Source organism: Panthera pardus, unplaced genomic scaffold (assembly GCF_024362965.1).
Source record: "Panthera pardus isolate Hobbes unplaced genomic scaffold, ASM2436296v1 HiC_scaffold_18, whole genome shotgun sequence".
Lineage (NCBI taxonomy): Eukaryota > Metazoa > Chordata > Mammalia > Carnivora > Felidae > Panthera > Panthera pardus.
The window spans coordinates 32,752,535-32,777,530 of record NW_026526743.1 but is presented as its reverse complement, the minus strand read 5'-3'; the positions used below and the strand labels follow the sequence as shown (position 1 = coordinate 32,777,530).

At 50.1% G+C, this 24,996-nt stretch overlaps 1 long non-coding RNA gene across 1 annotated transcript; it reads right to left on the bottom strand.

Annotated features, from left to right (window-relative positions):
- LOC109270908 (uncharacterized) lies at positions 1-24,758 on the bottom strand. The gene is made up of 2 exons (XR_002081732.2): positions 24,643-24,758; positions 1-1,308 (listed from the first exon to the last, which is right to left on the bottom strand). It is a non-coding gene; the product is annotated as an uncharacterized LOC109270908 (long non-coding RNA).
- Positions 24,759-24,996: the final 238 nt, after the last annotated feature.

Genomic DNA, 24,996 nt, shown 5'->3' with positions numbered 1-24,996 from the left:
TCTACTCCGAACAACTTTATTAGATCATTAGCTGAGCTGATGGAAAGTTGACGCTCTTTGATTTTGTTCTTCATGTGTTGTAGATTTCAAATAAATTAAGTTAGTCCCAAGAAAACAAAGTATGAATTTTGCAATTTTCTGAGAATTATTGGAACCAGGTCTTCAACACGAGATACGAGTCTATAAATATTCTCAATGCTTAAAGCGGTAATTACATTTCGGTGCTGATTCGCACGTAAATGTTTTCGCCTTTCCACCACATGCATGTTGGAGTGTACATATTTTTCTTTTTTCTTTTTTTCTTCTTTTCTTTCTTTTTTTTTTTTTTATAAGAAAAGCACATAAAATACAAATCTTTCTACTTCAAAGTGGCAGCAGAGGAGTTAGAGTTCTAAATATTCTCTGATTTGGAATGGTGTTCCACTAGCATGAAACCAACGTTTCATCAAAGTGGCTTGCTTCAATCAGGGTTGTACCGGTGAGATATAAATTATAAATCATATCTTCTGTTTTACATGAGAAATGGGAGCTCTGAGGTGGATCGTGCTCGAACAGATGGACTCGAGGTGGTTTCATGTCTTCTGCTGCTTATGTTTTGCTTCTAATGTCATTTTCAAAGATTCCATCATTAACTTCAGAGGCACTCAGGCAAGGTTCTTTCAACAACTAAATATGGGTTTTGGCAAGGGTTCCAGCAGCCAAACAAGGCAGGGTGGCCCGGGGTAGCCCAAACAGGCCAGAGGGGTGGGCACGGGGAAGGGGACTGAGCAAGGGACAGAGAAGGGACATCCCCCCACTGCCTTCCCAGTGCCGCTCCCTTAGAGAGGGAGTGTCAGGAAGGAGTATCGGACGGACTCTCGGGTCCAGTTTCGTCTGCGACTCATTGTTAGCTGTGGGCTTCAGCTTCCCGGCTATTCAGTTTCTAGAACACAAGGAGCTTGGACCAGATGCCGCTGTACGGATTGCTCAGCCGTGGTTCCGCTGTACGATTTGTTAATCGTTGAAATTCTGTTCAGTAAGAAGTTTCTGAGAGCTACGGTAACAAATAGCAACGGGCCGTGTGGCTTTAGCTCACCGTGCTGGAGGCTAGAAGTCCAAAGTCAAGGTGCTCGCCCTGAAGGATTTAGGAGGGAGTCCTTGCCTGCTTCATCTGACTTCTGGCGGTCCCAGATGTTCCCTGGCTCGTGGCTGCATCAGGCCAATCTCTGCCCCTGTCTCTACATGGGTTTCCTTTCTGTGTGTGTTTCTCTGTGTCCTCTCCTCTCCTTATCAGGACAGCAGCCATGGGATTCGGGGTGCATCCTTAGCCTGTTTCCAAATAAGACAACATTTCTGAGGTTGTGGGTGGACACGAACGGGGGGCAGGGGAGATACTATCCAGCACATAATACCCCTGAATGCCTCTGCTGTCCTGGCTTTCTTGTCTCCTCCCTTGGACTCCATGAAGTTCCCCTGAACCCAGCAAATGATGTGTTCATTCATGGCACAGCAGGAGACCTAGGGACCCTGCTCCCGGGCTCTGGGCAGGACTGGAGGATCCCAAGGGCTCTGGCTGCTCCAGCATGCTGACCCAGTCAAGCAGCAAGGACAGCATAACGAGAGAGCAGGGATGAGTCCGGTGAGGACCAAAGAGACGTCAGATGTAGACAGAGGGAAGAGGATGGATGGGGGGGGAGGGTGGATATCCTGGAAAGACTGGGCCCCAGTGTCATGGTGTGTACGTGTATGTACATGAGCGTGTGTGCACATGTAGCCAGTGGGGGCGTGTGCTGAGAGCAGCCTCTGCTTGGCCAAACTGGATGCCTTTGCTATGTGTCTGGGCAAAGAGTGCTTTCCTGCACCGAAACATTTGCCCATGCTGTTTCTCTGCCTGGAATGTTCTTCTACTTTCTAAAGCTATATTCTTTATCCTTCAAGGCTCTCTGGGATTTTGCTCATGCCTGTTGTGCCAAGACTGTATTCCCCATCCTTCCTCTGTTCTGCACTGCAAGAGAGGGAGAGCGGGAGACACAGAGAGAGAGAGAGAGAGAGAGAGAGTCAGAGAGCCAGAGACCTGCAGGCTACACCTCCCCAGGCCCTGAATCAGCTGGCCTCCAGCTGGATTCAACCAGCGGGAAGGACTGCAGAGGCCTGGAGGGGGTGGGAGGGTAGGCAGAAGCCTTCATATTTCTCCCTTTCCTCCCCTGCTGCTGCTGGAACTTCACAATCCCATATTTGGCTTCTTATTTCTGTCATTGGTAACCAATTCCCTCCAATAAATTCCTTCTGTTTTAAGTACTCAGGCTATCTGACTGAAATACTGTTCCTGTAGCACCAAAACACGCTGCATAGCCATTTCTTTATTTATCTCTCTGCCTCCCCAACGGGATGGTGAACTGGTAGAGGGTAGGACCCGTGTGATGTTATTTTTCGAAACTTCCCCCGTCAGAGCCTTCCTCTCCCACCCAACCTTGTCCTGTTTTTTGGTGCATAGGGAGGTCACAGTAAATGTCTGTTGATTGAATGAATAAGCGATAGAAAAAAACAAGCTTTCCAGGAGCTTGTCATTGGCAAGCCAGACATCGTCTTCCATTTCCTTGACACAACTTACAAGAGTCTGTTCTTTGCCTACAGAGCACTTATCATAATGTAGGATCGTGTAGCTATTTGACGTGTATTTGATTGTCTGTCTCTTCATCTTCCAGGAACAAAGCTTGGAGGAATTTTGTTTAGCTCACTGCATCGTCCCAGCACGGTGCCTAGCAGAGAGCAAGTGCTCTGTGAACTCTTTGTTAAATGAACGACGGGTGGCCCGGGGAGGCCTTCCAAATTTCTAATTGCTTTGAACTTAAAAGAGAAAACTTAGTTCCACCTACTTTGGAATACAAGGGAAAATGTGTTAGAAAATAAAACTGAAAGACAAAGAAAGTGTTGGCATTACCAAATAATATTTCCTTTTGCTTTCACAGACTACTAGAGGCCCGATCCACTTTGACGTTAAAGATACCTGTTAAACGGGGAAGGATAAAGATTATGTTTCCTGGGGCACCTGGGTGGCTCGGTCGGTAAAGCGACCGCCTCTTGATTTCAGCTCAGGTCTCGATCTCGAGGTTTACGAGTTCAAGCCCCATGTCGAGCTCTGCACTGACCGTGTGGAGCCTGCTTGGGATTCTCTCTCTCTCTCCCTCTCCCTCTGCCCCTCCCCGACTCATGCTCTCTCTCTCTCCCTCTCGAAATAAATACACTTTAAAAGAAGATTGCTTCCAAGCTTCAGAAACATAGACCAGGTTTCTCTTCTCCATCCTTCCACAGCTCCCTGGATGGCTCTCTGCCAGAGCCAGCGCTGATCAGACTCCAGTGTTTTGTGGATTTACACACCTGGATCTCTCACTAGCTGTAACCTCCCAGAGGACAGGAGCTGTGTTGGGGTGGTCATTGGTGCTGACCACAAACATTCCAATTCTTTCCTCCTCCCGGCACATAGTAGGATTGCATTCCCTGGGTCCCCTTGAAGTCAGGCAGGGGCAATCACATCCTCATAGAAGTGATGTATGTCAGCTCCAGGAGGAAGCTTAAAGAGCACGTAGCATGATTTACTAGGCCCCTTTCCCACTGCGGGGGAAATGCCAAAGCACCTGCCCCGCCAGGGTCTCAGTGACTCGGAGGAGCAGCGCCCCCTGCTGGCCGGTGACGGCCACGCAGCACGAATGAGCGGTCAAGTCACTCTTGGAAGTTTCTGAAACTGTGAGCTTGGTTGTTTTTGCAGCAAGATGGAGCCTCTTCAGACTGGTAGTCAAATTTCATTCACTTTTTTAGCTCCCGGATCCAGTATGGAACCTGACTTCTATCCTGTGGGCTCTTAGGAATTATTTGCCGAATTCACAAATGAACAAAGACACTCAGCCTGACTCAGCGTGCAGACTTTGTGGGTAGAGTTTCTAGAGTCACAGGAGACAAACCCTCTCATTTCTAGGCAAGGAAACCAATTCGGGTGCAGACCCGCGACTTCCTCAAAGTCATTTGGTGAATCGGAGTCAAAATCAAGACTAGCATCCAGTTCTCCGGGTCTGCAAAATTCCAGGAGGGGCCTTTGCCCAAATCACACGGGCTTTTTAAAAACCTGGTTTCGAACCGACTAGCAAAAAGCTCTTCATGTTGATTGTGGGTGGGTTTTTTTGTTTGTTTGTTTTGCTTTGTTTTGTTTTGCTTCAAATCAAAACCAATGAAATACGAGAGTCAGAAACACCAGGCTGAAAGGCGCCTTCTCGAGACCCCTCAAGACTCTGCTTGGTCTGACATGCGGACATAACGCAGACCTGAGCTCTGGGCCCACATGCCGAGTGGACGTCTTGTAGCCCTGCATGACAGTTGCACACAATCAATATGGTGGGTGTTTGTGCAAGCACCTCTGAACGCCAGAAGTCCGGGAAGCAGGTGGCTCATTTTGCAGTGGGGGAGGAGGCAAGCAAGCCCTACCAGGTATCTGTTACTCGGAGACAGATGAAAGAGGTCTCAGCAGGCCCTTTTCAAAGCTGAAAACAGTCTGCCCAGGCCGCTCCCGTGGATGGCCAGCCAGCTGGGCGACAGGAATTTCTTCCACTGCGGTTGACCAGACCAGGAAAACTTCTCTGGGCTGCTTGTTGTTAATAGGTTGTTAATGATTGATGCGGGGGCCTTTTAAGTCGCCAAATGAAAGGCAGAAACAGGGCCTGGCTTGGGAGCTGATGACTACACCAGCACTTGCTCCGTGCGAAGGCGGAATTTTAAAACATTTATGTCGGCTGAGCTTGCGCTGGGCTGCACAACAGCTCGTTGAAGGAATGAAGCGATCTTGTCTTGTGTCCGCCTTCCTTTGTTCTTTCACTCAGACATTAAAAATACAGCAGGCTAAAAGGAGAAAATAAATTTCAAAGATCCCGCTGGATGGCAGGCTCAAAGAGGAGGCGAGATGTGGAGTGAGTTTGCTAAACAGATGAAGCAAGTAGGTAGGAGATGAGGGGTGGATTCTTTGGACACAGAGACTTAACTCTCTCTTGGGCTCCTCGCAGCCTCCTTGGGGGATTTCTTGTACATGAGCTGGGTGCACCTGCTGCCCCGACCCAGTGGTTTTTACAGAGGATCTAGAATAGTCTAGTGAAATAGCCGTTCTCTGTGCTCTCGGCTCAGCTGAGCTGAGAGTTGCCCAAAGTAGTGCGGCTCGTGTGCTTAAAAACAATAACCTTGCCCGTTGATGTATAACACACATACAGAAGAGCATTTTCCGTAACTCATAAACGTGCATCTTTCTGTGTGTTGTATATGCGTTCACCAATGGAACACACCCAAGTCAGCCCCCACTTGTGTCAGTGAGCAGAACGCTAGTTTGGACACATCGTCCCCAAAGGACCAGATGATTTCTTTGGAGCCCTTCCCATGGCCGATCGGATTCTCTCCTGGATAACTGCTAACGAGTGGGGTGACCGTACAACTTACGCCAACTGGGACCCCTCTGGGAATGAAAACGTGCAACGGGCATAAGTGGGAATCGTCCCAGGAAACCAGGATGGACGTCCTCCCTGCCGATAACGACGGGAAACACGCATGAAGCACGGTGCTCTTGATTCCCTGTTTGCCACTGCCTCACCCCCTTCACCCTGTGCCCTTCTCTCCCTGCCCTGTGCTCCGGAGAGTGGACTTCTGTGCACCACGTCTCTGTGTTTCATTGCCCTCTGGCTTCTGCCAGTGGGAAGTCTAGCGGGAGACTGGAGGGCGGGAGGAGAGGGACGTCAGAGTATTTCTTTCCTGCTACCTCCTTACACTGCCGTGGCATCTCTGGGAGTGCCTTGCCCCTTCTAGCGCTCAGCTCCCGCCAGGCTGTTCTCCCTCCAAACCCCAGCCCTCTCTGGCCTCTGGTTCCTCTTCAGCACTGGGGGATGGAATCCGTTTTTCTCAATCGCTAGTCTCCAGGGGCCTCCACATCCCTCCTTGGTTCCCACAGCCCCGCCCACACCTCTGTGTGTGAGTCGCTCCTGCATTGCAGCCTTTTCATTAGAACCCTCTGGTTGAGGGGCGCCTGGGTGGCTCAGTCGGTCGAGCTTCCGACTTCGGCTCAGGTCATGATCTCGCGGTCCGTGAGTTCGAGCCCCGCGTCGGGCTCTGTGCTGACAGCTCGGAGCCTGGAGCCTGTTTCGGATTCTGCGACTCCCTCTTTCTCTCTCCTCCCCCACTCATGCTCTGTCTCTCTCTTCTCAAAAATAAATTCAACCCTCTGGCTGAATTCCTTCCTGCCAGGACCCTGACTGCTACAATTGCTTGTGAGGAGCTGGCATTTTGTGCCCGTCGTCTCGCGGAGTCCCGACCGCGGTCCGGGAGGTAGTGACTGCTGTCATCTGAGATGACACACCGAAGACAGAGAAGTCAAATCGTTAGCCGAGACGCACAGGTAGAGATCGGGTCTCACGCGCACGGCGGGAGTCTGGAGACCCGTGTGCTCCTGCCGCAGTGATACCGGTGACTCAGACCGATGGCTCGGGGGGTCTCGGACCACATCCAGGAGGAGCCAGGTGGCTCCAGCTGTTCAGCGCAAACCCTGCAGGTCAGAGAAGAGGCTCAGATGCGTGTAAGACTCAGGCTGGCTTTCTGCGGGTGAAGCACCAACCGAGCCCGTTTTTCTCTTTTTGAGCCGTTGCTTTAATACCGAGGACCAGTAAGTTGCCCAGAACGGCAGCATCAGAATAGCTTGTTAAAAACGCCAAACCCGGGGCCTCACCCCACACCTACTGAATCAGATTACCTGCAGTGTTCCACCAGCAATCGATTTGAACAGGCCCCCCAGGGGACGCTGATGCCCTGGCCCTTGGGCTCCTGCGGCTTTTGCCTGGCACTGTCTGGCTCTTCAGAGTACCTCGGGACCTCCCAAATTCTTTCTTCGTCTAATGGGATTGAGAACAGGTGAGAAGATGACATGAAAAGCCCAGGTCCCCAGTCTCCCTGCTTCCCCTGGGGGCCCCTCTCTATTTGCACAGCTGTTAAAATCCGCGAAGCAGTTGTTCATGAATATTTCAGGGCCTCTGACAAATCCTGAGCCTGATTAGCAAGGCACAGAGGCAGGAACCCAGAACCGCCTGACCTTACAGCCTGTTGCTAAGAGAAGCGGCTATTTATTCGTTGAATCCTAAGTGGGACCCCCCGAATCTGGAAGGAGAAGGCCTTAGTAAACATGGAACCCATGTCTGATGGGGGCAGTGGTTCTGACTGAACTTTGCCACGCTGAGAAGTTTCTACGTGAAAAGTGAGGGGGGTAGTCCCAATACTGTGGTTTAAGTGGGGTGCTCTCACTTGGTGATAAGTAACAGAAGCTAGGGGCGCCTGGGTGGCTCAGTCGGTTAAGCATCCGACTTTGGCTCAGGTCATGATCTCACGTTTTGTGGGTTCAAGCCCCGCGTCGGGCTCTGTGCTGACAGCTCAGAGCCTGGAGCCTGCTTCGGATTCTGTGTCTCCTCCTCTCTCTGCCCCTCCCATGCTCATGCTCTCTCTCTCTCTCTCTCTCTGTCTCAGAAATAAATAAACATTAAAAAAATAAGTAACAGAAACTAACTACATCAAGGGAGAAATAAAAGAAGTTTACTAGAAGGTGTGTCAGTCAGCGTTCAATCCAAGAAACAGAACCAGGAGAAGGTAGATAGTAAGAGTTTTATTGCCAGGAATCGGCTTACAGCGGGCTGGCTAGGCCAGTCCTACCTCCGTAGGGTAGGATGTTGGGAAGATAGGCTGGAACACTGAGGCATGGATTGTAGCTGCTATCCACGGGCAGGATTTCTCCTCTTCCGGAAAGTCTCCATACCGTTCATAAGGGCTTTCACCTGGTTGGATCAGGCCCACCCACATGATCTGGAATCAACTCACTTCCTTAAAGTCAACTGATCAGCGACTTTAATCACATCTACAGAATACTTCACTGTAACCTCTAGAGTTGATTAAATAACTGGGGACTATAGCCTAGCCACGTTGACACATATAGCTGAGCATCAGGGAAGGGCATGGAGTAGCTCCAAGAATAAAGGAAAAGCCACGCTGAAAGGACCAGGGACTGTTCTGGAAGTCCTAGTGGTGAGAACACCTGGGACGCTTCTGCCGGGAGCCATACTAGGGACAACAGTTCCCACCAGTGTTGACCTCCTGTCGTTGCTGCTCGAAGTGACGATTCCTGAGTTTATATGATGCCTTCACACACACACGCGCGTGCGCACACACATACACACACACACACACACACACACCTCTCACAGTGAGAACACGGGTCCCAACGATATTGATACATTACTCAATACGCACATACTAGTTAGTTTCAGAACTACTGCAAGGTACCCCCACAGACAGAAAACACTCGAAACAAAGTGAAAGATTTCTTCACTTTTTCTCACTTCCTAGACTATGTCCTCCTAGATGTGGACATTCGGAATATATTCAAAAGTTGCTAGAATTACTTTCTGTGTAGTATGTGGTTACGGTATCGCTATGATACACAGTTCAGGGCACCCATTTCTGTCTGAGTTCAAAGTTAGGATTTGCTTTCTAGACCCTTTTACATTTATTTTGTTCTTTTAAAATATTCACAAGTTTCAAGGGTCGGAGCCTTTTTATGAAGAGGACATGTAAAGGGAAGTTTCCCTGCCACCCCTCACCTCCCTTCCTCCTTTCCCAGCCCACGCCCATAGGAAACCACCTTCACTCATTTCTGGTTTATCTTTCCCGAGTTTCTCTTTAGAAAAATATGCAAATACTGTATATGTTCCTATTTTCTCCTGGTTTTTACACAAAGGCATATTATACATATTTAAACATCTTTAAAAACTGTGGTTAAAAAAAGTACATTACATAAAGTTACCATTTAACCATTTTAAGTTCACAGGTCGATCCTGTCAGGCGTGTTCGCTCTGTGGTGCGACAGAGCCCTGGAACCTTCCCTCCTGCCAAACTAAAACTCTATCCCTGTTAAACAGTAACTCCACTCCTCACTTCCTTTAGCCCCCAGCAACCACGATCCTTGCTGTTTCTATGAATTCAACTACTTTAGGAAGTGGAATCACACAGCATTTCTGATTTATGCCTGGCTTACCTCACTTAGCATAATCTCCTCGATGTTCCATATCCATCCGTTTGTACCTGCATTTGTGACTTTTAATATTTTCTGGAAGTCACTCCATGTTCGGTTTTGTGACTGCATAATACTCTGTGTATGGATTTGCAATATTTTTTTTTTCAGCCAGTCTTCTGTGAATGGGCATTTAGGCGGTTTTCGATATTTGACTCTAACAAAAAAAATGTCACAGTGAATAACGTCTTCCGCATGCGATTTATATTTGCCGAAGTGTATTTTCTGGGTACATTCTGGGATGTGGGGTGGCTGTGGCAGAGGGTGGAGGCACCCTTGGTTTTGCTGGATGTTGCCAAGTCCCCTCCGAAGGAGGCTTGCCTTACAGCATTTCCTCCAGCAATCCGTGAGACTCCCCGTTTCCCTGCAGCGTCTCCAACAAAGTGTGTTGATACGTTTTTGGATTTTTGCCCATGCGTTGGGCGAGAGACAGTATCTCAGGTCAGGTTCTAATTGGCATTTCTATTATGACAAGGTCGAGTGAGCATCTTTTCACGTGTGCAAAGACCATTTGTACGCCTTCCGTTGTGAGTCACGACATAGATTTGCCCGGTTTTGGATTTTCCTCTTCTCCCTCAACTTTTAGAGCGGAGACGGCACTCTTGACGACCGTACTTGCTACAAATAGATAATAATGTAAAGAAGGGAAACATGTATTGTTGTTATTTCTTTTTTTTCTGTCCAGCATTCAGGTGTGCCCTCCTGAAAGCACCACAATCTCCTTTTTAGGGGAATGTCCCACTGCGTGGAGGCGGAATGGGCCTCGTCTGCCTTCCCACACCCTGGCCACGAGGGCGGCGGACGTAAGCAGCCAGGCCCGTCTCCCTGGACTCTGACACTTGGGCAAGTGCCTGCAATTCCAGGGGGTCACTTGTCACAAGTGGCAATGGTGGGGAGCTCTTCCATCAACGCTGCTATAATTTGCAGCCCAGCCCTCCTGAGATTGCTGCATTCCTGTTGGTTCCCGGCCCCCTATTCCTGGCTCTGGCCGAGTCTTCCCCAACCTTCCAGGTAACCACCTGCTTCTGCCCACGCTCTCCAGAGTCAGTTTCTGTTGCTTACTCTCAATAATCCAGAATCATTCTTTCATTTGACGATAATTATTGAACTCCTACGAATGTATTATGTTAGGCATGAGCAGTACGGCTGTGAACAAAACAGAAAACGTCCTGCCTTCTTGGAGCTTACATTCTGATGGGGGAGACAGGCAATGAAGGAGAGAAATACGAAAGACAGACGGAACACGAGGAGGTGGTAAGTGTGCCGGAGAAAAACGAAGCAGGGCAAAGGGACCGGAAATGGGGGTGGGTTGTCAGCAATTTTTTTTTTAATGTTTATTTATTTTTGAGAGAGACAGAGTGCAAGCAGGGGAGGGGCAGAGAGAGAAGGAGACACAGAATCCGAAGCAGGCTCCAGGCTCCCAGCTGTCAGCACAGAGCCCGACGCGGGGCTCGAACTCACGGGCTGCGAGACCGTGACCTGAGCCGAAGTCGGACGCTTAACGGACTGAGCCACCCAGGCACCCCAGGTTGGCAGCAATTTGAAATGAGGTCGTTGGGGAGGTTGCAGAAGTTGGCAGCTGACTGAACACTTGTCGGAGCTGAGAATACAAACCACCCAAAACGACTGGGAAGAAAAACTTCCAGGCATAAGAGACAAAAGATGCATTGGCACCGAGGCAAATGAGCATGATACGTTTGAGGACACCGTGCCTAGAGATGGGTGAGCGTGGGGGAGACCAGGAGGTGAGGTCCCGGAAGAGGGGTGGTGGGCGGGGCCAGTGGTGCAGGGTCATTTACATCATGGTAAAGACTTGGGATTTTGCTGGGAGGAAGACGTGAGGCAGGGAGGGTCCTGAGCAGAGGAGTGGCAAGATCAGACGTCTCTAACGGGATTCCTCTGGCTCCTAAGCGTGGAATAGACTATACGAAGCAAGACGGGGAGGGGTTGGGGGGTGGGTAGAGAAACAAGGTAGGTAGGCAGGGATACCAGTGAGAAGACAGGAACTATGCACTTTAGAGCAGGGTGGCTGTAGAAGGTGGACACCATGAAAAGGCGGTTTAAGTGTCTCCCCGTACTGACATTATCTCATATGCTCTGTGTTATGTGTGTCCACTTGGGGAATTGCCATATTACAAAATGTAGATTTACATTTCCCACCACGGACCAGAAGTCTTACTGAGTTGGAAGGAGAAGAGAGCCCCATGGGTGGTTGGCCTTCAGGGTCTCAACTGTCATAGTAACAGGCAGAGCGGAACTATTATTAAAATGGTACAGAGGAAGAAACGGAGTCTTTGGGCTCTAGTGGGGGAATCAGACCAAAAAAAAAAAAAAAAAAGAAAGAAAGAAAGGAACTAAATTAAAAACTGGTCAGCTTTCCTAAAGCCACGAGAAAGGATAAAATGAGGCTGGGCCAGGAATTGGGAGAGAGAGAAAACCTGAGGTTTGTATTGGAAAGAAAGAGAAGGAGTCAGCCAAGAAAGGAATGGAGAGAAGAGGGGGGTCCTAGCAGGCGGTGGGAACAGCGTGTACAAAGGCCCTGGGGCAGGAATGTGTGGCTATGCCAGAGAAACCAAAGGAATGGGGCTTGGATTTTTACTCTAAGGGACAACCTCTGTTCATCTCCAATTTCACATGCACATACATGTGCTGCATTAGCTGTATTTCAGCTGTTTTGTTTTTGGGGGGTAGAACGTGGAGCCATTTCTTAATCGCTCTATATTTAGCTTTGTTTAAAAATCTATAATTTAAAACCCACCGAGGGCTGGGCTGGTAATTCAGCTTCCATGGTCCATTTCCTCTCTGGCCTTGGCTGCTGTGCCAGCCCACCAAGGTGACAGCATGCGCCAGTCACGTTGGAAGTGTTTGTGAGCAGAACATCTGCTCCCCCAGAGCTGGCCTGGCTCTACTTGCCAAACCCCAGAGCTAATCCCAGGGCCCCTTGTTTCAGTTTCCTACAAAGGGGGGGGGGGGCGCCAAACGGGGACAGCGGAACGGCTGGGGCTTAGTGGAGGGAGGTGGCGAACAGCATCACGGGCCCTGGGTCATTTCAAGTCTAGGCTGTGCTATTTAGCAATCACATCACTTCCTCTCTCAGGGCCTCAGTGTGCTCACCTGTCAAATGGACTGGATGGAATAAGAGGCTCTTACTGACTGGAAGCATTCTTATTTACTGTTGGTGGGAGTGTCGCTTGGCGTTCCTTTCTCGTAGGGTCATTTGACAACAGCACAACTTTTTTTTAAATTTTTTAATGTTTATTTCTTTGGGCGGGAGGAGGGGCAGAGAGAGGGGGAGACACAGAATCCGAAGCGGGCTCCAGGCTCCGAGCTGTCAGCACAGAGCCCGACTCAGGGCTCGAACTCACGGACCGTGAGATCATGACCTGAGCCGAAGTCGGACGCTCAACCAACTGAGCCATCCAGTTGCCCCGACAATACCAGTTTTAAAGGCACATCCTGTGATGCAGGAGTCCTAGCTCTAAGGGGCTCTGTGGGAGGCCGGGTGGCTCAGTCGGTTAAGCATCTGACTCTTGGTCTTGGGCTCAGGTCCTGATCTCACAGTCCGTGGGATCGAGCCCCGCGCCGGGCTCTGCGTTGACAGTGCGGAGCCTGCTTGGGATTCTCTCTCTCCCTCTCTCTCTGCGCCTCCCCGGCTCACCCTCTATCGCTCTCTCTCGAAATAAATAAATACACATTTAAAAAAAAATAAGAGTCTTTCTTCCAGATGTGTTCACACTCGTACGGTTAAGGAGGCACGAAGACGTTCACATTAGCACTATTTGTGATAACATAGATTAGAAGCAACCTAAATGTCCACCAGTAGGCAACTGGTTATATAAATTATGGCGCATCCTACAAAGGAGTAGTGTGCAGCCTTTGAAAAGAAGAAGACAGATCTATATGCAGACAAGGTACGATGCCTAAAATAAAGCTGCATAAAACGGCAAATGCCATGTACGTTTGCATTTTTTATAAATTTTTTTTTAACGTTTATTTATTTTTGAGACAGAGAGAGACAGAGCATGAACGGGGGAGGGTCAGAGAGAGAGGGAGACACAGAATCTGAAACAGGCTCCAGGCTCCGAGCAGTCAGCACAGAGCCCGACGCGGGGCTCGAACTCATGGGCTGCGAGATCGTGACCCGAGCCGAAGTCGGACGCTCAACCGACTGAGCCACCCAGGCGCCCCGACGTTTGCATTTTTAAAAAAAGTGATGACGTCATATGCTTGCATCTGTGTGTGGCATCTTTAGACACAAGAAATCTAGTAACAGTGGTTGTCCTGGGAACAAGGACAACAAGATGGGGTGGAAGGGAGGTTTCCTTTCCACAGTACGATTTGAAACGTTCGCCACAGGCACGATTAACTCAATACATTAAATTTTAGAAAGTTTGAAATGCCCACAGACCCAGATAGGCGGCCTCACTGGCCGAAACGGGCTGAGTGTAACACAGCGGGCAGCCGTGGGGGACGCTGGTGATCTGGAGCGCTCAGCTTCGCCCAGAGGGACAGCTGTCACTCAGCCCTCGCAACACGGCCATGGCTCGTGTGGTCAGACCCGACTTCTCAAGAGACACCGAAATTCACATTTTAACGTGGACTCTTCTGATGCTCACGCGTTCGCACCTGATTTACGCCGTTACAAAACCAGACGGCGTTTGCCCCTGTTTGCATCCAGCGTGTGACTGCTGTACTCGGTGACCTCCAAACGTCCTTTCAATTTCACCCATCCTCGGCCTGGGACGCTTACAGCCACGGCACACGTATTTGCTTGCACGCAACGGGTCTTCTTTAGGCTGGTGCGGGGGATTCTTCGGAGGGTGGCCCGGCCAGTAGGACACAGTGACATCTCCACGCCAGCGGCCATAGTAAGTGGGAAAAGCACTGGGCTTTGGTAAGCACAGGAAGCCTGGCCTGTGGCAGTCAGCCTTGGTGTCCTCATCTCAGAAACGGGGACCATCGCCATCCTGCCCTGCCAGGAAAAGCTGAATGTAAGCGCACTCTGACCTTGGCAGGACAAGGGCATCGCGTTGCTTCAAGGACACAAACCTGGACAGCCAGCCCCAGGCCTCCTGGTAAACGTCCTCCCTACCCTGGGCTCACAGGGCCCTGGAGAGTTTGCTGCCCTACGGAGGAAGCTCAGAGAATCTGACGTCATGCACATTCAGACCCCAGAAGCACCCCCGCAAACTCACAAACCCCCAGCGGATAGTGAGACACCCACCCCTGTGTTCTAGCACACCTCCTCCGAACGTTCTAGAACGGAAAGACTACTTCATTAAGAACGGCATGTGAGCCCAGCAAGAGGTGATTTTCTACCGCCTGTGGAATGACTTGACACGGAAAACAAAAGTGTTCAAGTCAGAGCTGAAAGGACAACTTGCACAGCAGGACAAAAATTTCTCAACCGATCCCTGCTTTTGCCACCCGTATCAACACGCTTTTGTTGTCTACATTCATTATGTTTTTAAGTTTATCTATTTTGAGAGAGAGAGAGAGCGAGCGAGCACGAGAGGGGCAAATAGAATCCCAAGCAGGCTCTGCACTCCCAGGGCGGAGCCCGATGTAGGGCTCGAACCCACAAACCCTGAGATCATGACCTGAGCTGAAATCAAGAGTCGGACGCCTGACCGACTGAGCCACCCAAGCGCCCCTATTGTCTACATTTAGACAACAGAGAAAATGAGAGCCTCCTTCGGTGTGGCTGAGGTTCCGAGCTCCACGAGAAAGACGTGAGAAGTGCACGGGCCATAAATAATGTATTAAAAAGCAATTATTTATTTCCTTCCCTCTAGTGGCTAGTAGCTGCCTGTTTCCCCTTGAATGAATCTGTTTCCTGGACCGCCGCCCTCAAAAAACCGTAATAACAAGACAGCCGGCCTTTCCGCACAAGACGACCGATTATGGAGGCCACTTGGCCAGGTTCGCAGAGGCTGCAAACCACGAGGAAGGATAATGCCGGTCAGCGCGGAGCAGGGAGGTGATTATCCATTCACACGAGACTCCCCCGAACAATCCGGGAAGAGCAGCCTCAAAGACATACTTGAAAGGTGATGCGAAGGGGGAAACGATCAGCCGCGTCTCCCCAGTTACGGGGCCGGTGCAAGTGGGAAGAGAGAGAGGGAGCTCTTTGTGTATAACACCGGCAGGCAAATCAACACCTGAGCCTGCGAGCCCCCCCACCCCCAACCCCCACCCCACGCTGCCTGATTGAGATGTGCGGGGAAGTGACGCCACATTTCACATCACTAATGAACGCACAGCCCGGCAACTGAGAGCCTCTCATCCCGTCCTCCCGTCTCTCCTCGCCTCCTGTCCAGCCAGCCTCCGGAGGATGAGATGTTTGTTTGGGAACAGAGAGAGGCAGCTTCAGGATCTGGACCCAGAACTGCCTACCATCAGTACCCGGATCCTTTCCACTGAGAAAAACCCCTGGCATGCAAGGCCTCGGCCCACATGTCCCTTCCTATATCTGCCAGCGACTCCACTCCAGCCAGACGGCCTTCCCACTTAACCATTTCTGGGATGTTCCTTGAACCACTTTGCCATTGCCCTTGCCCTGGGATTCTCCAGCCTCGTCCCTCCTCTCTTATCTTGCTCGTGGTCTGCCACGGCTCGGGGAAGCCTGCCCTCTCCTCCTTATGGTGGGGTCTCCTGCCCGGTACTATGGTTCACTTGCACGTCTGAACCGCCCCCTGTCCCCACCGATCAAATCCATACGTACCAACATCCCATTTTTCCCACAGTTTTTGTTCGGCGATTACGCTTGGCCCCGAAGAAACGGGTGGGTTCTCGCTCTACCCCTTGGTGAGCTGAGGCTGGCTGAGCGAGGCAATGCTTCCTGGGTTCGCTTTCCTCATCGTAATGAAGCGGACGACCTTGTCCTGCTCACAAAGTTCTTGGTGGGAAGCAGGGGAGGGGGGGAGGGGGCGGACCATGAACTGAAGAACTGCAAGCCATGCTTTCAACTTGCAAAAGAAGTTGCATCATTACAAGGATTTACAGGTTTTGAGTTTCCCTCCATCACATCTTGCCCTTCAAATGCTCCCACGAACAGGGTGTGGGAGAAAAGGATGTTCCCAGTTTTTATAGATGGGGAAACAAGAGCCTGTAAAGGCGAGTGACTGACTTAGGGAAGAAACAGAAATAGAAAGAGAGCCCCGAGAGGGTCTTTAACGTCCCAACCTCTTGCTTTTTCATTAGATTACAGGGCCTCATTAACAGCCCTTCTGTTCTCATTCTCAGAGAAATGGTCATTTTAATAACTCACATCCAGAAAGCTTTTAGTGAGTAGCTACTTTGCACCAGGAGGAGACTCAAAGGCCTGGGCTGGCTTAGGGAAACTTAGTTAATGAGTTCCAGCCCAGGAAATGAAGCCTCTGACAGGCACCCCGGGTGGCTCAGTCGGTTAAACATCCGACTTCGGCTCAGGTCGTGATCTTTCGGTTCGTGAGTTCGAGCCTCTGTTTGGAGCCTGCTTCCGATTCTGAGTCTCGGTCCCTTGTGCTCTCTCTCTCTCAAAAAAAAAAATTTTGAAAAAAAGAGTACCTCTGAAGTCTTAATCCTCGTAAAGTGCACAGAACAAAGCCTAGCATCTGTAGACTATTGCTGATTTGCCCAACAAATATTTGGTAAGTGCCTTCAGTGTCCTAAGCATTGTTTTAGGCGCCAGGCATTCAGCACTGACCAAAACAAAGCCCTTGCCCTCAAGGGGCGTGTAGGCCCATAGAGAGGCAGGTAATAAACACACAAATGAACACTCTTAAGTCATTTGGTTAGCTTTTCTTAACTGCCATTTCATAGATTATGACATTTTTCATTTGATTTTATTGGCAGAGAATGTGAACACTTATTGGGTCATTGATTTTAAATTTCTACATGACTTGGCTTCTAAAGATCCCAATTTGACTGTCAATGTCTCATTGCCGATCGCTCACTGGGAAGCAAGTGCCCAGTGAGACGCCAATTCAACTGTAGCCTAGAACTGAAACCCATTTGGGTTTCAGACCCTAAACGGTATAAACGCAGGGTTTGCTTAAATTAGGGCTTGCAAACTCACATGTTTGCTGAGGTCAGGTGAGTCCCATAAAAAGGGGCAGCTGACGGAAGGTCACTGTCACAACGGGGAAATGCGCGGGGGTTGGGGGGGGCACCGAATTTTCCGGTCTTTTTCAAGACTACGGCAATTCAGAATTAAAAAAAAAAATGTTTTTTAATGTTTACTCAGTTTTGAGACAGAGACAGAGTGCAAGCAGGGGAGGAGCAGAGAGCGAGGGAGACCCAGAATCTGAAGCAGGCTCCGGGCTCCGAGCTGTCAGCACAGAGCCCGATGCGGGGCTCAAACTCACAAACTGTGACATCATGACCTGAGACGAAGTTGGACGCTTAACCGACTGAGCCACCCAGGCACCCCTTCGGAATTTTTTTTTTAGAAATAAAATGTCCTGATTTTTGTTGAGTGGAGACAGATTCACCTTGAAGATGAAACCATTGAACTGGACCAAGTGTGGGGAAAAACTAAAATCTTCTGCAGGCCTGAGCTTCAGCCTGAGCTTTTGCAAAGATCCTTTGTTTATAACATTGTGCGTTATTTTCAACTTTGTCCGAAACTGCCCTGCCTTTCAAAGACACCGCGGTTTTGTTCCTTTTGTCTGTCTCTTTTGACGCCATCGCCCGTGACAGCGGTCGCTATAAGCAGATTTTGAGGGCCAGACCATGGCACGTTCTGGGGCATTGAATCCTTTCCTCCGTAGCCCATTTTTTGGTGGAGTCCATCCGAGCACGGGGGAGAGAACCCGTTCCTACTCTCCCGACTTGAGGACTCACTGCCTCTTTGTACTTTCCTTCTTTCTGGTGATGTTTGTTTTCCTTGCATATGAATGTGTCCCGCAGCAGAAGGCTGGAATCCAAAAGGGAGCAAGTGTGGGGCATGAGTCTGTCTGGCACAATACAGATGAAACCGGAACCCTCGGCCTCCCCTGCTTGCCGCAGACATCCAGGAGACTTTGGCTCTGTGTTTCCCCGAAGACAACAGGATCAGAGTAACGGGTCGCCCGGTCCCAGAGTACAGCCGGCCGCGCGGCTGAGCGGGGCTTAATTCTGCACCAATGGTGAGTGACTGGTGGAGAATTTGGGGCCAGGCCGACATGCGAGTGTGAGTGAGCCTTTATTCCTGGGTTCTCAGAGCCAACCGAGGCAGCTTCGAATCATAACAAGCTTTTCAGGGCTTTGGACTCCAGCCTTCACCAAATGGAATTCAGAGGGGATGACTTTAAGGTTTCGGTGCCTGTGTTTCAAAGAAGCCGTTCAAGTAAATGCACAAATCTGGTACCTCTTGAGGTAGGGGTTCTGAAAGCTGAGGGTGTGGGGGCCTGAGGACACAGGTTTCTGCCCCCACCCTTGGCCCCCTCCACATTTAGGTTCGGAAGGTCTAGGATAGGGCCCAAGAAACTTGCCTTTCTGGCAAGTTCCGAGGTGATGCCGATGCTGCTGATCCAGGGACCACACTTTGAGGAGCACTGTTCTAAGGAAGTGGCAAACGGTTTTCGAAAAAGTCAGGAATGCACGCTCTTAAAACACGTGTTGCTCTGAATGACGTTTCGAGGCTTCCAGTCTAGTGGAAATCAAATCAGGAAACCTGGATGTCAGCCCTGACCTTGCGTTACCAGCCCTGTGGCCTTGGGCAAGACCCTTGCCTTCTCTGAACCTCAGCTCCCCACGCCCTGCCCCCTGAACCGGAAGCTGAGATTAAGAACTCTGCAGCCCTACTTTTCGAACAGGGGTGTGGGGAGACACCCGTGCTCAAGACCCTCCGTGAGGGACATGAGGGACTGTTATTGAGACCTTGGGGCTTTGAATTGGGGGTTCTGTTTGTGTCTTTCACTGTGGGGAGTCCTCTGCCCAGAGACTTTTTTTTTTTAATGTTTATTTATTTGTGAGAGAGACAGAGTGTGAGCGGGGGAGGGGCAGAGAGAGGGAGACACGGAATCCGAAGCAGGCTGCGGGCTCTGAGCCATCAGCACAGAGCCCTCGACTCGGGGCTCGGGCTCACAAACCGCGAGATCATGACCTGAGCCGAAGTCGGAAGCTCACTTGACTGAGCCACCCAGGCACCCCTGCCCAGAGACTTTAAAGGTGGAAGTCCCTCAGAATTTGAGATCAATAGGTTCATTTTCATGAAGAATTAATCCTTACTCAGAAACAAACAAACAAAAACACATTGTGACTTTCTCAGTCTCCAAGAACCTCTCCCAGCCTGAGAAAGAGGTTCGCTTCCAAAGTGGGCGAAGGTCTCAAAATAATGGCAACGTGTAGGAGCGGACGGGGCTCCTCTTCGTGTGGAGGGTTGGTTTCAAATATTGCGCTAAAAACAAAGATTGTCGGCTTGAAAAATAATTCCGCATCAAGGAAGAGCTTAATTAGGCCAAGACAATAAGCAGATGCTAGAATCATGGAGAACACCACGGGGTCTCTGCGAAATGGCTAGGATTTGGCTCACCGAGCACATCTTGGGCTGTCTTGTGTCTTCTCCCGCACAGTGGACAGAAACTCTTCCGTAATGAGCTCTTGATTTCTTTCTTGATTATAAATAGACATTTCTTCTCCCTATTGGCCCAGCGCACATCCATGCTGGGCAAAACTAGATTTTTCTCTTCCATTTCCAGGATCCTTTGCAATATCAAGCCCGAAGGCTGGGCTGAGTCGGTAGCTGGGTGTCTGGCAGGCTGATGGGGGCTGCACAGGGTCACAGCAGAAATGAAGGTGGCAATGAGAGTTATGAGACACGTTGAATGTCTCACTTCCCGCTCCTAAGCACCAAGTCCCAGGATCGTCTGAAGCCGGGTTGTGGCTTAACAGGCCGATTGATTTCAAGTGTGCTGTGTGCCCAGTATGGGCCAGGTCTGAAACAAGTCTGTAGCCAGAGTAATTATAAGTTGAGTCTCACCCCTCAATTTTCAGCTGCAGAGTGGGCAATTTAATCACAGCAAAGGGGAAGAGAATGTGAAATGACCTCCTGCCACCAACGGTTGCACATCTATAGTGTCAGCTGTTCCTTTAATCGAAGGTCAGCAGTGTGACGTGTGTGTTTGGAGTGAGCCTGAGACTTTCCAAAGGGTTTGGATAGAAGACCGGGTGTGACGAACTAATTGCCTTGGAATCCTGAAATTGTGCCACGTTCCAGTCAGAAGAACGTTTACAGACCACGGCGTCTAGCCTCCTTACTTTACGGATGGCGAAACTGAGGCCCAACGCTGGGGGAAGGACATGTCCAAGTTCACTTGGGTTTTAGTGAAAGAATCATAGACCTGAAAGTCAAAGCTGGAAGGGCTTCAGGGTCATCCAGGCAACCTCCCCATTCAGCGGGTACCCAGCAGGTGGCAGAATCCCTCTCTACAGCTGGAATCGTTCCTGCAAGAGGGCACTCACTGTTTTCAGGAGTATATCGTTCCTTTCTCCGATAGCTAGAAGCATTGGAAAATCACTGCTTTATTTCTGTCTTCCTGTGGTTTCCTAGTTCTAGCCTAGGGGATACCTGAATAAATCTCAATCTTTAATTGCCATTCCTGTGGCTATTTGAGGCCATCTATCATATTTTCTATAAATCTCTTTCCTCGCAGAGGACAAGCGTCCCTTATGCCTCCTGAGATTCACTGTCCCTTTCTCTCAGCACCCAATCACTCTGCTCACGTTTATCTGCGTCCCTCTTGAAAGTATGAAGCTTCAAACTGAATACAACCTTCCTGTGGTCTAATTAACACGATTACGTTCTTTGTTCTAAAGTCTTCATGTCTATTAATTCATCCTAAGATCACACTGACTGCTTTCAGAAGAAATCATTTGGGATCCTTTGGTTGGAAGTGATGTGAATTCAATTCTAAGCAGCTTAAATAAAAGTGGGAATTTAATGGCTCACACAACCACAGAATCAGAGCCGAACTTCAGGTATGGATGGATCCAGGGGCTCAGGCAACATTCGCCTGAGGTAGGTATCTCTGGAGCCATGGCTCAACTTTTCCGATTGTTGGCTCCTTTTCCAGGCAAGATAAATGCCAATCATGCTGTCCTAGTCCCTTGAGCCTGTTATAATAATATGCCACAGACTGAGTAGTTTTGTAAATAACAGCAATTCATTTCTCACAGCTCTGGAGGTGGGAAAACCGACATCAGAGTGCCACCGTGGTAGGGCGAGTGCCGTTCCCGGACTGCGGACCTCTTGTCGTGGTTGAAGGGGCTAGGAACTCTCAGGGGCCTCTTTTATAGGAAACTGATCCTATCCACGAGACCTCCACCAGAATGGTTTAAGCATCTCCCAAAGGCCCCACCTCTAACACCACCATCTGCAAAGATTAGGATTCTAAGGTATGAATTTTAGGAGAACGCATTCAGACCACAGCACATGCCAAACTTAAACCTTCAAAGTTCCCAATACACGGGAACAAAAGAGAGGGGGCCTCTGAATTGGTTTGCTGGGGCTGTCATAGCAGGGACCACACTCTGAGCAGCTTAAACGAGAGAAATCGATTATCTCGTGGTGCCGGAGACTAGAGGTTTGAGACCACAGTGTTGCCAGGCAGGACTGGCTCTGTAGAAAAGTTTTTCCACTACCCTTCTAGGTTCTTTTGGCTGGTCTAGTAATGAAATGGACAGAAGACCGATGAACAGGAAAAGAACTAATTTCATTACCTGCTTACGGGAGCCCCATGAGAATAGGAGACCCCCAGGCTTAATGGAAGTTTATATTGCCATCCTCAGCTAAGGAGAAGGAGGGGAGTGGTCTGGGGTTCAAAGAGGAGGAAGACAGTCCACGGGAAGAAAGGAAGGGCCAACGTTCCGTAAACAAAGGTCCACCATGCCATGCACACGGAGAGGAATTTGGTCTCCGGGGCCGGACGGGCTTCCCCGCCTCTCCCCCTACTTAGCCCGTATTCTTTGTGGCTATTTCTGGTGATTTGCCCTTTCTGGACCAGGCCCTTTATGTGAAATATTTTAACCAGTTGAAGGGGGAGGTAAAAGCTCTTGCCTGGTCTTTTGGGCCTCGATCGACTTCAGCCCCCAGTCATCTGCATGCCACAGTGGCTTCTCTGGGGGAGCCTCAATCCGACCCCTTTCAGCTCCTTAGGAGGGCCATGAGGAAGAATCCGCCCCATGCTCTCTTCTAGCGGCAGGTGATTTGCTGGCCGCCTCTGGGGGTTCTAGAAGCACTATCCCTCTGGTGTTCTCCCTATGTGCTCATGCGTCTGTGTCCCAATTTCCTCTTTTTATAAAGATGCCAGGCACTCCGGTAGGACCTCCTCTCAACCACTCGCATCTGCAACAGCCCTAGGCCCAGAGAAGGGCACATTCTGAGGAGCACGGGGAGCTAGGACTTCAACACACATATTTGGGGGTGGGGAGGGGGGGAGGGGGGACACGGTTCTGCCCACAGCAGCCTCGACTCAGGGCAGTATTGCCAAAGACGCTCAAGGCTGCATCTCCCGGATTTCTACTGAATCACACCCCCATCCCTGAAGCGATTAACCACCGTGGTGCCGGGATGGAGACACGTCTTCCCCCAGAACCAGTGGTGAAGCCAACACGACCCGAACCACCGGGAATGGGGGAGGGGAGACACTCGAGGGAAATAAAGGCGCCCTTAGAAGCACGAACGGGCACCAGGCAGACGTTCACCAAACCAGCAGACGTTCACCCCACAAGGATGATGGAGCAAGCCAGGACCCGTGGCCCGGGGGCTGGGCCACAGCTGAGGCTCCAGAAACAGGCAGCTTCAAGGACGGGCTTGCCTTTATCCCCTTAAAAAGAAATCGCCTGTGCGTGTGTCACGAGTCAGAAAGGGAAGCCGAGCCGCCAGGCTGTTTTCGGTTCCTACAGAGCATCGTAGAGACTGCTCCGGCCCTTGGTAGCTGTGTGTTTTGCATCCGTTTCTTTTCATATTGGAAGATTAAAACAATAGCTCCTGGTTATCACCCGGCGCATTATTGATTACAATCCTTGCCCGAAGACTTTCCATCTCACTTTTCAGCATGGTGCGATTTGCTTTTCTTTTTACTCCCTGTAACATATGATTAATGCTGATCTCCCGAGTCCCGGTGAGATGAAGCCGGGTGTCAGGCACGATTTGTCAGCTTGGAAGTATAGATTATTTTATGTTTCTCGAACTTTGTGGCCAAGGGAACACAGCTCTTGATTGTTAAATCCATCCACACTCTCCCCTGGGCTATGAAATGCCAGAAACATTAAATAGCCCACTTAATACATAACCTCATTCTGTACGCTTGACTATTTTGTTTTTAATTTTTCTTCCCTTTCCCGGCTGCTCACACGAAATGGGATCAAAGAAAAAAATTATCCTCGCTGGATTTTGTTAAAATATTAATAGGTTAGGGTTGACTGGCTAAATTGAATATCTTTGCTGATCTCACTTGCATGTTTAACTTGTGCTTAGGAAAATATGTTTCCTAGGTGATAACCTTTTATGTACCAGCCTGACTTCATTGAAATGCATAGAGATAAAAATATGTCACGCTCAGCGGCTATGCTATTCTTGTGTGGCACTGTGATTATTCAGATGGTAATTGACCCCCACCTGTAGACAGCTCTTACTCTGTAGTCAATCATTTCATTTGATATTAAAATATGTCCAAGTCCAATTATGTAATTTACATTACAAATCATGCTGAATGCCAGGGGTCTCTGAACCGCTGACAAATGCAAAGGAATCGGGGGTTGGGGGGGAGAGAACCCTGGTCAATAAATGAAGTGAATTCCACCGGGCGGAGGGTTCAACTTCCCTTATTTGTGTCCACAAGAGCTTTTGTGCATGTGTCATTGAAAGAGTAGCTATGGCCTTCTCGCTGCGCCATAAATGGCAGCGTGTGAGACGCCTTTCCGAGGACGTCTCCCCCCTTTCCTGGCAAAGAATCGCTTCTCCCGTTAGGTGAAGAAGTGAGGTCTTGTCCAGGCCTGGAGGGAGAGCAGATCTATTCAAAGGAAGAAGGCGGCAGGTCTGGGAGGTTAAGGTGGCTCCTTGCAGCCGAACCCAACACAGGCACGGAGGGTAGACTTGTAAATTAGGCTTGCGTGTTTCCAAACCCCAGATCTTGGCCATCACACTCGACACTTGCATGGCTATTATTGGGAGTCACAATATTATTACTTAGCTGGTATTTAATATGTGCCTGGCACCGGGTTGAATATTTCAGATACCTTGTCTGGGTGGCCCTCACGACACAGCCACGTGAAGTAGCAGGTCTGCTGTTGGTACCCTTTTCCAACGAGGAGGAGAAAGGGCACAGCGGTTCCAGGGCTCACCCGGGGCCATTGGGTTAGAAGGTGGACCAGCAGGCGGTGGCAGAGCTGGGGTCGGTGGCCACCCTGCTCTTCTGGATCAGGCATCAGATGCCTATGGTGACCACGCAGGACTGGGAAGGTGCACAGGACAGGGTCTTAACTCAGTGGGGCTTATGGGAGAGCAGGAGGGTCTGGGTGGGAGTGGGGATCCTCGGTGAGGGGGATCCGGGTAGGGAACTCACCAACCACGGAGTTTCCGATGGACGTGGGCTATCCATTCGATGTGACACGTTGGAAGGGCCAACGCCTGTCCCGCCCCAAGGCCTTGCTGATGAGGCGGCCTTCAAAAGCTCTTCTAGGCCGGTGCCGGGGGGGGGGGGGGGGGGAAAGCATGACGATTTCTCCTGTGGATACGCAATACTTCCGGCATCGGGGCCACGCAAAGCCAGACTTCCTTGCTCCTTCTTCTGCCACATTCCAAAGTTGCAGGGCTCGGCCGGGGCCACTGGCTTCCAGAAGCGAGTGCGGTACTGGTCCAGGCGCATGAAAGACAAAGCTCTACTCCCCACAAAGTGATTTGGGGCACCTAGAGCTGG